Here is a 13868-nt window from a genome sequence, read left to right as displayed (position 1 = left end):
TATATTTGACTTTACCTGACTGTGAATCAGTGTCTTTTAACAATCTAATTAGAGGAGCAAGTCAAAACATGGAGTGTAGCCAATGTAAATCAGAAATGTCATCAACATTACTTATACAAAGATATGGACAGTATGTTATTGTAATGCTAAACGTTGTAGAGCTGATGGAAGAAAATTGGATACTTTAATTAAAATGTTTGTAGCTGGTCAACGTTCAATATCAGGAAGAACTTTTGTAGCTGTTGCAATTATTGTTCATGATGGACCTTCTACCACATCTGGACATTACATTGTTTATTTAAAATGTCTGAAAGGTTGGATACATTGTAATGATAGTCAATTAGTTTTTAAGCAACGTTTGCCCAAAGAGTTACCAAATTCTTACCTAATATTTTTAAAGGCAAAATTTTAAGATCAAAATTTGCCCTTTAGGATTACTGCTGTTAAGGTAGATTAGCCTGGTGTTGTAGAGCATTTTGTGAGTGAGGGTGAGGAGCTTGAAGGTGATCCTCTTGTTGATATTGAGGCAGTGTAGGTGTATCAGGTGGTGAGTGATGTGGCTGCAGCAGGGAACATTCATAATCACTCAGGTGGAGGTCTTTTGGATTTGTTGTAGTTGTTGTAGGTGTGTGGCTGGAATTTCTGTGTAGAGTGTCTTGCCACAGAGTAGTCTGCTGCTGATGAGGGCATGTGTCACTGTTCTTCTTCTTTTGGGTAGGATCCATTTGTAAATGTTGCGGAGCATGTGGAGGGTGTTATAGCAGTACGCGGAGACAGTGTAGACTTGGTTACACATGGAGAGGGAGGTGTTGAGGTTGAATCCTAGGTTGTGGACATGGTTGGCAGGTGATGGTACTGTTCACAGTGTAGTCAGGTAGCAGGAGTTGTCCGACGCTGAGGGGGTGGGTCTGAGGATGAGTACCTTGATCTTATGTGAGTTTATGTTTACAGTGCTGCTCTTTATGTAGTTGGTGATGTCTTTCATTGTGTCATGGAGGTTGCTTTTGGTGGTATGTGGCCTCTTGTGAGGAAGAGGATGAGCTCGGTGTTTTCGATGTAGGAGATGATGTTCAGGTTGTGATGGTGGGCTACTTGTGTGAGGGTGGCCATGTAGATGTTGAACAGCGTCAGACTGATGGATGAGTCCTGGGGGACCCGTAGATGATGTCAGTGGTTTTGGATCAGAAGGCTGGGAGGCGGACGTTCAGGATTACAAATGAACAACTTCCAAATAAAGGATTTGATGCATACTATTTGGCCGTGTGGAAAAGTGTGTGAAACCATTAAGGACTTTTTGTTGTGTATTTTGTCAGCATATATTTGTAAGTAACATTATTTACAGTGTAAGAAAATTAATCATGTTTTGTTATTTTATGATTGTTTGAGATGTGTCATATTTACGTAAGAAATTGCTCTTAGAAAAAAACATTTAAGATATGTTTTATTTCTATTTTTTAAATTGTTATTGAGAATGTTGAATGTTTTTTTTAAGATAATCTTATTGATTGTCTATTTTTTGCCCGCTGTTATGTGATGAGAACTATTGAACTCACTGTTTCTAGTGAAATTCAATATATTCTGAGAACAGCAAAAAAGGCAAATGAAATGGTTTACAAATTATGTTGTGTTGTAAAATATATATTGTAACTGTATTTTTTTTAATCTTCCACAGGTGATAATTTTATATTATATAATTTTTTTATTATTTATTATGCTTAAGGTAAGTATAAGTAACTGTCAGCTGCGGCCCTTGGAGGGAGTTGCGGTGGGGCAGGCAGGCGGGGCGGTGGAGGGGCAGGGTGGGGGGTGATAAACAGCGGAGTCTGGATGATTGCAGTTAAGTAAACAATTAAATTAATAAAATGAATTTCGTACCGCTCCCTGCATCACAAAATACGATGCACGGCACAGAACGAAGGGGCATATTATCAACAAAAGGCGATACATTATCGTCGCTTTTATTGGCAGGAAACTGCCGATAAAGCGGCGATAATGGGCTTGATAATAGGCCCTTGTAAATTACCATTGCAGCCCAGGTTCTCGTATTAACCTGGGCTGCTATGGGAATTCACAAGGACATATTATCAAGCCCATTATCGCCGCTTTATCAGCAGTTTCCTGCCGATAATCTATCGCCTTTTGTTGATAATATGGCCCGAAATTCGTTTTATTAATTTAATTGTTTACTTACCTGAAATCATCCAGATTCCGTTGTTTATCACCCCTCACCCTGTCCCTCCCCCACCCCGCCTGCCTGTCCCACCGCAACTCCCTCCACGGGCCGCGGCCGCGGTGAAAGACGCGGTAGCGATCTAGTCATTTACCACAGAGTTGTGGGAAATCCTTGGTGAGGCGCGCGCTCACTAACAAGTGCGTACTTCACCGAAGACGTTCCGGAGTTCAGACCCGTTTTCAATTGCTCCTTTGACATTTCTGAAGAGAAAGTGGAAATATTTCTGTGAGAGTTAAAGAACGTTGTATAACAAGTTAGTGAGTAAGTAAACATACCTGACATTATAGACAATATTGAATGTACTCAGTCGATGTATTTTCTCTAACTTAAAACAAGGAATGTGTGAAGATATGATTGAGAGTGTGAAATCAATCCAGGCTGAAGCCACTAAAAATGAAAAGAGTGTGTGGAGAGAAACTACGGGTAGATTGGATTCGGCTGGTTGTTGGGTTGAGTTATCAGAACACCAAAGATGGATGTTGCCGGATGCATATGTGCTTGCGGTGGTTACGATGGCACATGGGTTGTCTCACATTAGTGTGAAAGGAATTTGTAAGTTGTTGGCTCCAGTATGGCAGAATGCTGGAATTCCTAAATGTGCTGAGAATGTGGTCAAGAATTGTATGGTGTGTTTGATGTATAATCCAGGTAAGGGAACTCCAACTCCAGCAGGTCACTTTGCGCCTCCGAAGTATCCGTTCGAGGTTCTGCAATTGGATTTTATCCACATGGAAAGATGCAACAATTTGAAATACGTCCTTGTAGTTGTTTGTGCCTTTTCTAGATGGGTAGAGGCATACCCCCTAAAAGACAATACGGCCTCGTCCACAGCTAAAGTCTTGCTCAAAGAATATTTCCCTAGGTTTGGGCTGCCAAGGATGGTGTGGAGTGATCATGGAAGTGAGTTTGTGGGGAAGATCATGAAGAGAGTGTGTGAGGGATTGGGCATAAGACAAAAATGCCATGCTGCGAATCATCCCCAATCAGCTGGATTAGTGGAATGTTACAATGGCACTTTGAAGCTGAAGTTAGCCAAAATTCAGGCGAGTTCTGGCCTCCAATGGCCCGATGCTTTGCCGTTGGCACTTTTGTCAACTAGAACTACAGTGCATTCCCGAATCGGACGTAGTCCGTATGAAATTGTCTTTGGTCGACCGGCAAATGTGTGGGGAGTGCCGAGACCAACAAAACTTAGTGATATTGACTATCCTGTGTTGGTGGACTATTTGTATGACCTGACGGCTAAATTGCGTGTCTTGCATCAACAGGTTCACGATAACCTGTCACCAGCCTCTGTGGACCCAGGTCACACCATCAATACTGGTGACTGGGTTCTCGTGAAAAATTTTCAACGGACCAAGAATGACCAGCCCCGCTGGACGGGCCCTCATCAGGTGTTGCTGTCTACAAGAACCTCTGTAAAGGTCTTTGGGAAGAAAAATTGGATCCACGGCGTACACTGTAAGAGGGTACCTTTACCTGAGCCGTACGACCAGTGGATCCTCGACGGTTTTGCAGACACCCAGACTGAAAGGTTGCCAAAGTTCACACCATTCAGCGATGCTGAGTTAGTATGGAGAGGGACCGAGAAAGAAGACGATGATATCTTACAAGCAGCTGTGCCTTCATCTTTGAGATTGGACACCACCGAGCCTGAACTGCTATTTCAAAACCAAACAGAGCTTGGTGAAAACCGTTATAATCTACGACCTAGAAATAATGGATTAATAAAGAGCAAATAATTCCTTTTTGATTTTAGAACTGCACTCTCTCAGCCAAAAAACTGTTTTGATCTTTTTTTCCTTTTTTCCAACCGCCATCCGGGTTCAGCTGTAGGGTCGCGGTGTAAAGACTTGGGATTGCAGCCGTGTAGACACAAGGTCGACGGTTCTGGTTGGTCTTAGGGCATTCCCTGGGCTGACAGACGCACTCCTTAGCAGAAGAAAACCAACCGCCGCGAACAGCCCAGTTAGAGGATGGAGTATTTTTTGGGATGGAGAGAGCTGCTGAGAAAATGAACTTTAAGATAAAACTATGTAAAATAATGCATAACAAGTACTTTCTGATTACATGTATTCTGATGTTTTTTAGCATGACGTTGACTTTGGTGGGTTGTATTGTCTTTTCTACTCAATTGACTTCTGCACCCGTTTCTCAACCTACAACTTTTCCTACTACTCCTTAGCATTCCTGTCACATCTTACCCAAACACGAGCAGATTAGAAGGTCAGAGTTTGTACATAACACATTCATACAGCTACTGCACCAACATCAGTAGGTAGTGAACATTACTAATTGTTGGGTGTGGTCTTATGCCATATACTACAGATAGAGTTGTTCCCTATCTGATCCTACCGTTTAGTCAGAATGGGTCGCTGTGGGCTTTTCAGACGATGTTCATTTATGCCCTGGAAGTCTATCCTCTGCATTCCATGAGAGATAACTTGAGTAATCAAGCCTTGGTGAAGGGTGTTATGAATATGAAAAGAGATATCGATACGTACAGGACTATTCCCACGGAAGAGTTATCGGCTTATGTTGGATGGAACACAACCGGTTACAGTGTTAGTCTGAGTGAAAGGCAGAAACGAAAGACGTCACCTCCGATTTGGGTCGTACCGCACCAAGGTCAATTTTGTCTGCAAGGTAATGGCAAAAATCCGAAAGCTCAGCTGGGGAAGAGTGTTTGTACTCAGACGTATATTTTTACGTCTCAATCTTCCCCGCCGTTTTACAGCTGAGCTTTAAGCGGATCGCCTTATGATGTTACAGAATCGTATGGTTTTAGACGTCATACTCGCAGATCGAGGTGGAGTATGTAAAGTGATCCAATCGAGTTATCCCAGATAATGCTGCGACAGTATACGAGGCCATTTCCAAGTTACATAAGATCTCCGAGTCTATACATGTGGACAAAGGAGATTGGTCGTTAACTGGATGGTTTTGGGGACTATTATCCATTTGGGGATGGAAGCTTCTGATGATCATTGGTGCGGCTCTAGCGGTTCTTTTCTCGTGTTGTCTTTGTACAGTGCGGTCCTGCCATATGTGGCCTTTGTGCTACTACGTGTGTCAGGGGACCGCCTGTCTCGAGAGATACACAGAGAAACAAGATAATGCTTCAACAGCACCTTGGTGATCTGATGAGAATTGACATCGACTCAGATATAGACTGAGTAATTGCCTATGTAAGTACAAAAGGAGGGTCTGAGGTTCCGTGAATTCTGAACCCGTGTTTTAAATGTCATGGTTCCGTTACGATTTTGGTAACAAGGAACCGTAACTGATGAGTTCGGCAAGTAGGAGTGTTTTCGCCATGTTACACACGAAGACTCGCAGTATATTTGAAGATTCTGCTCCGAACCATAGTTATCATTCTGTATAAGGCAGCAATTTTGTGGTTGCCCTCACATAGGCCGATGACTGCGGCTGAATGTGCCTTTAAGACTCGTGCCCTTTAGATGGGGTTTGTGCTGACTTCTACATGACCCAAAGTGAATTGACCTCGTTGCCTGAAGCCGACCTTGCTGAGCCAGTTCTTGCCCGCTAGCTGATCAAGACTAAAATCAGAGCGCAGGGCATCGTAAAGGTTTACTACACACAAATATGCCTTATCCTACTCTTACCTGTTTCTGTTTCTTTCTTTATGGTCTATTTATGATATGGGTTGTGGCCTCTTTTATTATGGGTTCGTTCGGCCTGTCTAGAAAAGAATGTTGGATTTATCCGATGATTGATCATGGGCCGAACAACTGAAAAGTGGGTTTTACCGTCATGCGATACTTTTGGTGTGGATACATGTGATTGGACAGTTCTTAAATATTAGGTGTTTGACTGGAATGTGATTTTTGGCATAAAAAGGGATGACGTGCTTTGTAAAAGTGAGCAGTCTCCTGAGAACTCATACCGTGATGATTTCTAGGACTTCTGTTACTGGCTGCAGTCAATAAATTCGATCTTTGGCGTCAACACGAAGAGTCCCGTGTCTCTGTATTCTAAGACAGGTGAACCCGAAGACTTTGGGCATGCCCCTGGTGCCGCCGGGTCTTAAATAACCCAGTTCTTCATGATATACATATATAAAAAATAATTTTTTTCAGAAAGACACACATTCACTGGATGATATCATCAGTGATGTCATTTGAGATGTCGTGAGTGATGTCATGAGTGATGTCACTGACCATGTCATGAGTGATGTAATATGTGACGTCATCAACAGTGCATTGCGGGCGCGCGACTTATGGTTAGCTGAACTAACTATAACGGGGGAATTTCAATGGTTTTGTATGAGTGAAATGTCCAGCTAACTATAACATGTGTGAAACCTATGTTTTTTTCAGTGAACACATATATATATATTCACTGAAAAAAACATAGGTTTCAGGCCTTATATAGTTAGGAATTAGCATTTAAAAAACCTTTGAAATTCACTCAAAAAACTATAAGTTTTAGGGGGGTTATAGTTAGCTGGACATTTCACTCATACAAAACCATTGAAATTGCTCCTATATAGTTAGTTGTACTAACTATATTTCACGCACCCGCAAACCACTGCTGATGATGTCACATATTACATCATTGATGACATGGTCAGTGACATCACTGATGACATCACCGAAAGGGTTTTTGTGGACCCGCCGGTTAGGCCGATAGTATCCACGCGAGGCAGCATCCATGAGCCAGTTGGACAATTCCTAGATAAATATCTGCAACCTGTGGTCAAGTCTATGAAAAGCTACATCAAGGACACAACAGATTTCTTGTTAAAATTACAAGACATCCAGATTGAACAAAATGAATCCTTATTACTGTGTACAGCAGACGTTAAATCCCTCTACACGTCTATTCCTCATCAAGAGGGCATTGAAGCCATGGAGCAGGCCATTTTAAAATTGAACCTTGAACAACCAATGCAACTATTTCCAATGGAATTAGTATATTTCACCTTATATCAGAGTTATTTCAAACATCAAAACGAGTGGTACCTCCAACTCGTAGGCACATCGATGGGCAATTGCGCAGCTCCAGTCTACGCTAACCTTTTCATGAATGAATATGAAGAAAAGAACATCTTGGCAAACCCCCAGTGGAGTAACAATATAAAAATGTACGCCAGATATATCGATGATTTATTCATCATTTGGAGAAACAGCAAGGAGAGCTTAGAACAAGCTCTAACGACCTTAAATTCCATTGATCAACGCATCCAATTAACTTGGGAAATCAATCCAGAAACCATTTTGGACGTGTCAATAAAACTACACTTAGACCATATTTCCACTGATATCTATCGCAAGCCAATAGATCGCAACAATATATTACATTATTCCAGCTTTCACCAAGGATCGTTAAAACAACATCTTCCCAAATCACAAATGGTGAGAGTCAAACGCATAACCTCGCATTCCACGAAAGCAATTGAAAGCATCAACAAAATGGGTACTAGGTTTCTTGAAAGAGGATACCCACAACATATTGTGGAAACAGCCAAAACACAGACACAAGCTTTAAACCGTAGTACCTTACTAAAATCAACCCAAAATGTTCTTAATAAAAGGACAGTGATTGTTTCAAAGTTTTCAAATGTCAGCCTAGACTACAAAAAGATAATCCAGAGACACTGGCCGATTCTAAACTTGGAACAAGAATTTAATGGTATTTTTGAACACAACCCTATATTCGCCTATACAAGAGACAAAAACATAGGAGAAATTCTCAAAACCAAAGATCAACCAGAAACCAAACCTAAAGGTACCAAACCTTGTGCAAATTGCAACAATTGCCACAACATAATTCCGGGTACCAAGGTTATGCACCCAATGCGAGGAAATGAAATTCGTTTAAATGTCACAGCGACATGTGATACCACAAATGTCATTTACCTACTCAAATGTCCTTGTGGGAAAGTTTATGTAGGCAAGACGGAACGCAAACTCAAAACACGCCTCAATGAACACAAATCAAATATTAGGCCATGCAATTTAAAATCATCAGTGGCAGGGCACTTTATTGAGAAAAATCACAATATATCACAATTAAAATTTATGGCATTGGAAGTCATACAGAAAATGGAGGGCAGAGACAACAACAAGTATTTACTTTGCAGTGAAAACGACTGGATTTATAAATTGAATGCTATCAAACCGAATGGACTGAATGATCGAATAGAATTTTCCTGTTATCTGTAGCAATTTACAAGTCCCAAGGGACCTTATGTTCTGCCATTATTTGTTCTTGTGTGGACACATCATCACATACATACCATCAAATTTTTACTAGACCATTGACATCACACCTTATTACCTCTTTTCACTTTTTTTATTTTTTATATTCACTTCACTCGTTATTACCATGCTAACTGCCTTTTCATTACTCACACCCCCGTAGTCTTTCAACTTTATCCATTTATCGCCATGACTACCACATAGCTTCCGTGTACCCACTTCCGGGATGGAGCGTTAGCCCGCTCTCTACCTCGACATTAAACTTGGGCGCGTCAAATGATCGCATTCACGTGACGCGCTAACCACCTATGGGCGCCCATATATACAAACTACCAGGAAGCTCCGGCTACAGCAGTGACGCGAGCCTGAACCGATTTCACGCTACACTCCTATCTTTCTGTAAGCACCGCTTAGCTTCGACTAAAACCCACCGTATTTTTCTATTTACAAGACAAAACTGAACTGATGTTTATATTACAGACATCACAATTACAAAGGTAGAAGCCATTACGAAAAAGTGATCCAGTAAGCCTTTTTTTCCTTACCGTGTGGGATGATTGCTCACAGAGTTAAACCATGCTTTCCACTTTACGTTGTGCACATCACATTTGACACTTTGTTCACTAAGCATGACATCGTGTTCGCATGAATATCGTCAATAAGTTAATGTTTAGGTTTGTGATGACCTCATGTACTAATCATCAGCTATGTTAATTCAATTATAGATATGCTCCCAGATGAAGAGCACTGGCCCGAAATGCATTGGAGCCAATATTGAAAATGTGAATTTATTTTCAAATATGAATGAAGAAATTACATCAATTTCTAAATCAATGGAATGGAATGCAAAGAATCAACTAAAAAGTTCTCGAATGAACTTTATTGTTTGAATTTAAAGAAGGATTTCATTTATGAGTGTGCCCTATGGGATGCAACTAATTTTCAATTAGAAGCACACCTTAGGTCTATAAGTCATATATCGTCACATGGACAGGAGACAATACCATAGGAGCACCTACTAACTATATCAACCCTCTACAAACTTATAACTCACCAGGCTGTGCACTCGCTAACAAATACCAGGTTTATCAACACATTCCTGTGTGCCATGCCCACAAACCCACTGCCCTGGCATACATCAGTCACCCCTCTAGCTGGGTGCCATATGCCAGTGGTGTGGGCACAGGTGCATGAGTCCTGTGTCCCTACAGTACCCAGGGCCATTCCTGGGCACTGTAAGTGCAGTGATGCCATTAAGAGTATATGGTGCTCGAAGGTTGTCCATACGAACTCCACAGCACCGTAATGGATACACTGAATACTGACAAATCTGATATCAAACTTCTCAGCACATTAAACCCACACTGATGCCAGTGTGGGATTTAATGTAAAGTGCACTACAGAGGGCATCTTAGAGATGCCCCCTGAAACCTAACCTACAATCCACGTCTTGTTTGAGAGGCTGCCTAGGCTGCCACACAGCAGACATGTTGCTCGACAATGCACATCCTGGGCGAGGTGCTAGGTCTCCTCCCCCAGGATATGCATGGGGAAGCTTCAAAGGCATACTGCCTTTGTGAGCTTCTCCAGACCACTTGCTGTACTCAGCAACTGGCCCCCACCAGTTCTGACCCCCACTCTGGCAGGAAGACTGGCGGGAAACCCTATGTGTGGAAAGGGAGTGTGCCAGCCTGTGCCAACTCCACCCCTCAGGTGGGAGAGGCGAGATGAAGCACAACTCCGGGCTCCAGCCATCTTGAGGATGGGGAGCACTGCCCAATCAGAGATAGGCTCCTGCCCCCCTACAACAGGAGAGGAGCAGGATAGAGGGTGTACTCACAACAGAACAGGGACCTATTGATCCCTGCCCTTCCCCTCCCTGTCACACCCCTAAATGTAGTATTTAGGGGCACCCTGACCCTTCCTTCCTCAGATTCCGATTTCGAAACAAGAAAGAAGACCAAGAAGAAGAAGACCTGCAGCGCAGCTGCTAACAAGAGGACAACACCAACTGAATTGGCCCCAGCCCGATCCTTGAACCTGCTCCTGCTAAATCCCGGCGTCTCCTGCGGACAGCAACCTCAAGAACCTCGGAGGACCTGCCTGCCTCCTTGACCCTCTTAGAGACTGGGACTCCCATGAGCAGTGGCTCTGCTCAAACAGCAATACCCCTGGTGCCAGCCAAGAACAGCGAATCCAGCCCACTCTGCACCCGCCGAGCCCGGCCTGTGCCCAAGTGGACAAAGACCCTGAGGACATCCCCCTGGCGATTCTGACCTGGAATCCAGTGCTCAAGGACCCTTCTCGATGACCCAGATGATGCCTGCAGACTCAGAACCAGGGAGCCCTCCTACCGCAACCAGCAGAGGGTAAGATTCCCCGACGTCCAAAGACACCCCTGCACCCGGTGCCCCCCGGCCTCCTGTGCCCAACTCTGGGGTGCCTACCTACCCTCCAAGATCCCAACTTACCCTCAAAGTGTTGGTCGCTCCAGAAGATCCACCCAAGCCTCTAGCCTTTGTTCCCTTTTCAAGATCTCCATTGAATAACATTGAGGGCCCGACGGATCAAATGCACCCTGCACCCAGCCGCCCGAGTGCCCCTGGCAGTGCAACCTTTGTCCTATCCTACTTCCCCATTTTCCTTAAGCAAGTGACTAGGATCCCAGCTCCCACAGCCGAATGGCCTGCTAACCAGCAGCCACCAACCGAAGGCCCCCTGCCTCTCATTGGTTTACATTGGATCTAACTACCTCTGCACCCGGCTGCCCCTGTGCCGCTGAGGGTGTACCAACTGTACGTACATGACCCTGGGAGACCCCTGAGTCTATGCCAGTCGAGTACTTACCTAAAAGCTGATAACTCACTTTTCTTCCATAGGCTAACATTGACTGGTTTCACTTAAAATTATTTTTGGGGGAACATTAAAATATTAATCTAAAATCAGCCGAACTACGAATTCCGATTTACTCACCTGCTATCAGGAGAGACCTCAGTGCTGCATCTTTGAGCCTAGTACTGACCCTGAAAAGTAATTCTAACCGTGCTTACCAGGAACTTGCATTTCCTTCCATAGGATAGGATAGGATAGGATAGGATAGGATAGGATAGGATAGGATATCATTGCATGCTTTTGCTGAAAAAGTTTGTGTCGATTTTTGAAACTTACAAATATTCATCTAAAATCAGTCGAACTACGAATTCCGATTACTCACCTGCTATCAGGAGAGACCTCAGTGGTGCACCTTTGAGCCCAGTACTGATCGTGAAAATTAATTCTAACCGTACTTACCAGTAACTTGAATTTCCTTCCATAGGATTTGCCTGTTTTTTGCTGAAAAAGTTTCTAAGTGTCGATTTTTTAAATTTACAAATATTCTCAAAAAATCGTGGCAACGATAAAAAGGTAATTATTTGCCTGTTTTAGATAAAGGTCCCAGTGCTGAACCTAGGAGTCCAGCACTGGATTATAAAAGTAAAATGAACATACTTTACCTGCAAATTGAATTTCCTTCCATAGGATAACATTGGTAATTTTAACTGAAAAAGTTTCTGTCAACTCTTAAAATACAATAATATTCCTTAAAAATCACTACTGTAACCAAAACACTTTTACTTAACTGTTTGCAGCTCATGTCCCCGGACTGAATCTAGGATCCAGTCCTGTGGTTAGAAAAGTAATCTACAATGTAACTAATTGCATTTAACCAGAAATTCCCATTGAGCTCAATGTTGCATTGTGTTTGAAATTGTGTTGCCTATTGCAACAAACTGTAACTATTTCATTCAAAAAGTCTATTGCCTATTTGAAAAGTATTTAAAAAAGTAACTCATCCTGAGAAAGTATATTTTGATACCTTGTTGGTTCTAAAATAAAACAACTATATATTTTGATACAAAACCATTGGCCTAGAGTTCAGTTCTTGAGTGTGTGAGACCATTTGCTGACTGAGTGTGTACAACAAATGCTTTCCACTGTCCTCTGATACTGTCTTACTGCTCGCCAAGCTACCCCTTTAGAGAGTAAGGTTACATCTAACTTTAGTCTCTGCCAAACCTCTGGGGACTGGGGACTCTATACACACTGTACCTTACATTGGTCCAGTATATATAGAGCCACTTTCCTACACGCTCTGCTTATTTTAATAAATTCCCCTGTCCCCACTCCTCTCTGTTTGCAGTTACTGGCATTGCTCCCCTGTCCCCGACTCCTCTCTGTTTGCTGTTGCTGGTATTGCTCCCCTGTCTCCTGCTCCTCTGTGTGTGCTGTTGCTGGCATTGCTCCCCTGTCCCCCGCTCCTTTTTGTTTGTTGTTGCAGAAATTGCTCCCCTGTCCCCTGCTCCTCTCTGTGTGCTGTTACTGGCATTGCTCCCCTGCCCCCACTCCTCTCTGTGTGCTGTTGATGGCATTGCTCCCCTGTTCCCCGCTCCTCTCTGTGTGCTGTTACTGGCATTGCTCCCCTGCCCCCACTCCTCTCTGTTTGATGCCACCCTCTCTGTTTGCTGTTGCTGGCAGTGCTCCCCTGTCCCCCACTCCTCTCTGTGTGATGTGGCTGGCATTGCTCCCCTGCCCCCGCTCCTCTCTGTTTGCTGTTGCTGTCATTGCTCCCCTGTCCCCCGCTCCTCTCTCTTTGCTGTTGCTGGCATTGCTCCCCTGCCCCCACTCCTCTCTGTTTGCTGGTGCTTGAATTGCTCCCCTGTCCCCCGCTCCTCTCTGTTTGCTTTTGCAGGCATTGCTCCCCTGTCCCCTACTCCTCTCTGTTTGCTGTTGCTGACACTGCGCCCCTGTCCCCCGCTCCTCTCTGTTTGCTGGTGCTGGCATTGCTCCCCTGTCCCCGCTCCTCTCTGTTTGCTGTTGCTGACACTGCGCCCCTGTCCCCCGCTCCTCTCTGTTTGCTGGTGCTGGCATTGCTCCCCTGTCCCCGCTCCTCTCTGTTTGCTGTTGCTGGCATTGCTCCCCTGTACCCCGCTTCTCTCTGTTTGCTATTGCTGGCTATGCTCCCCTGCTCCTCTATGTTAGCTGGTGTTGGCATTGCTCATCTGTCCCTCTCTGTTTGCAGTTGCTGGCATTGCTTCTCTCTTCCCCACTCCTCTGTGTTTGCTGATGCTGGCATTGCTCCCCTGTCCCTCTCTGTGTGCTGTTGCTGGCATTGCTTTTCTCTCCCCTGCTCCGGTCTCTTTGCCGTTGCTGGTATTGCTCCCCTGTCCCCGGCTCCTATCTCTTTGATGTAAATAGCATTGCTCCCCTGGCCACCACTCCTCTTTGTTTGCTGGTGCTGGCATTTCTCCCCATCCCCCGCTCCTCTCTCTGTTTGCTAGTGCTGGTGTTGGTCCCCTGTCCCCGTCCCTCTCTGTGTGCTGTTGCTGGCATTGCGCCCCTGTCCCCCGCTGCTCTCTGTTTGCTGTTGACGG

Source organism: Lissotriton helveticus, chromosome 2_2 (assembly GCF_964261635.1).
Source record: "Lissotriton helveticus chromosome 2_2, aLisHel1.1, whole genome shotgun sequence".
NCBI lineage: Eukaryota > Metazoa > Chordata > Amphibia > Caudata > Salamandridae > Lissotriton > Lissotriton helveticus.
Note: the sequence above shows the minus strand (reverse complement) of the source record.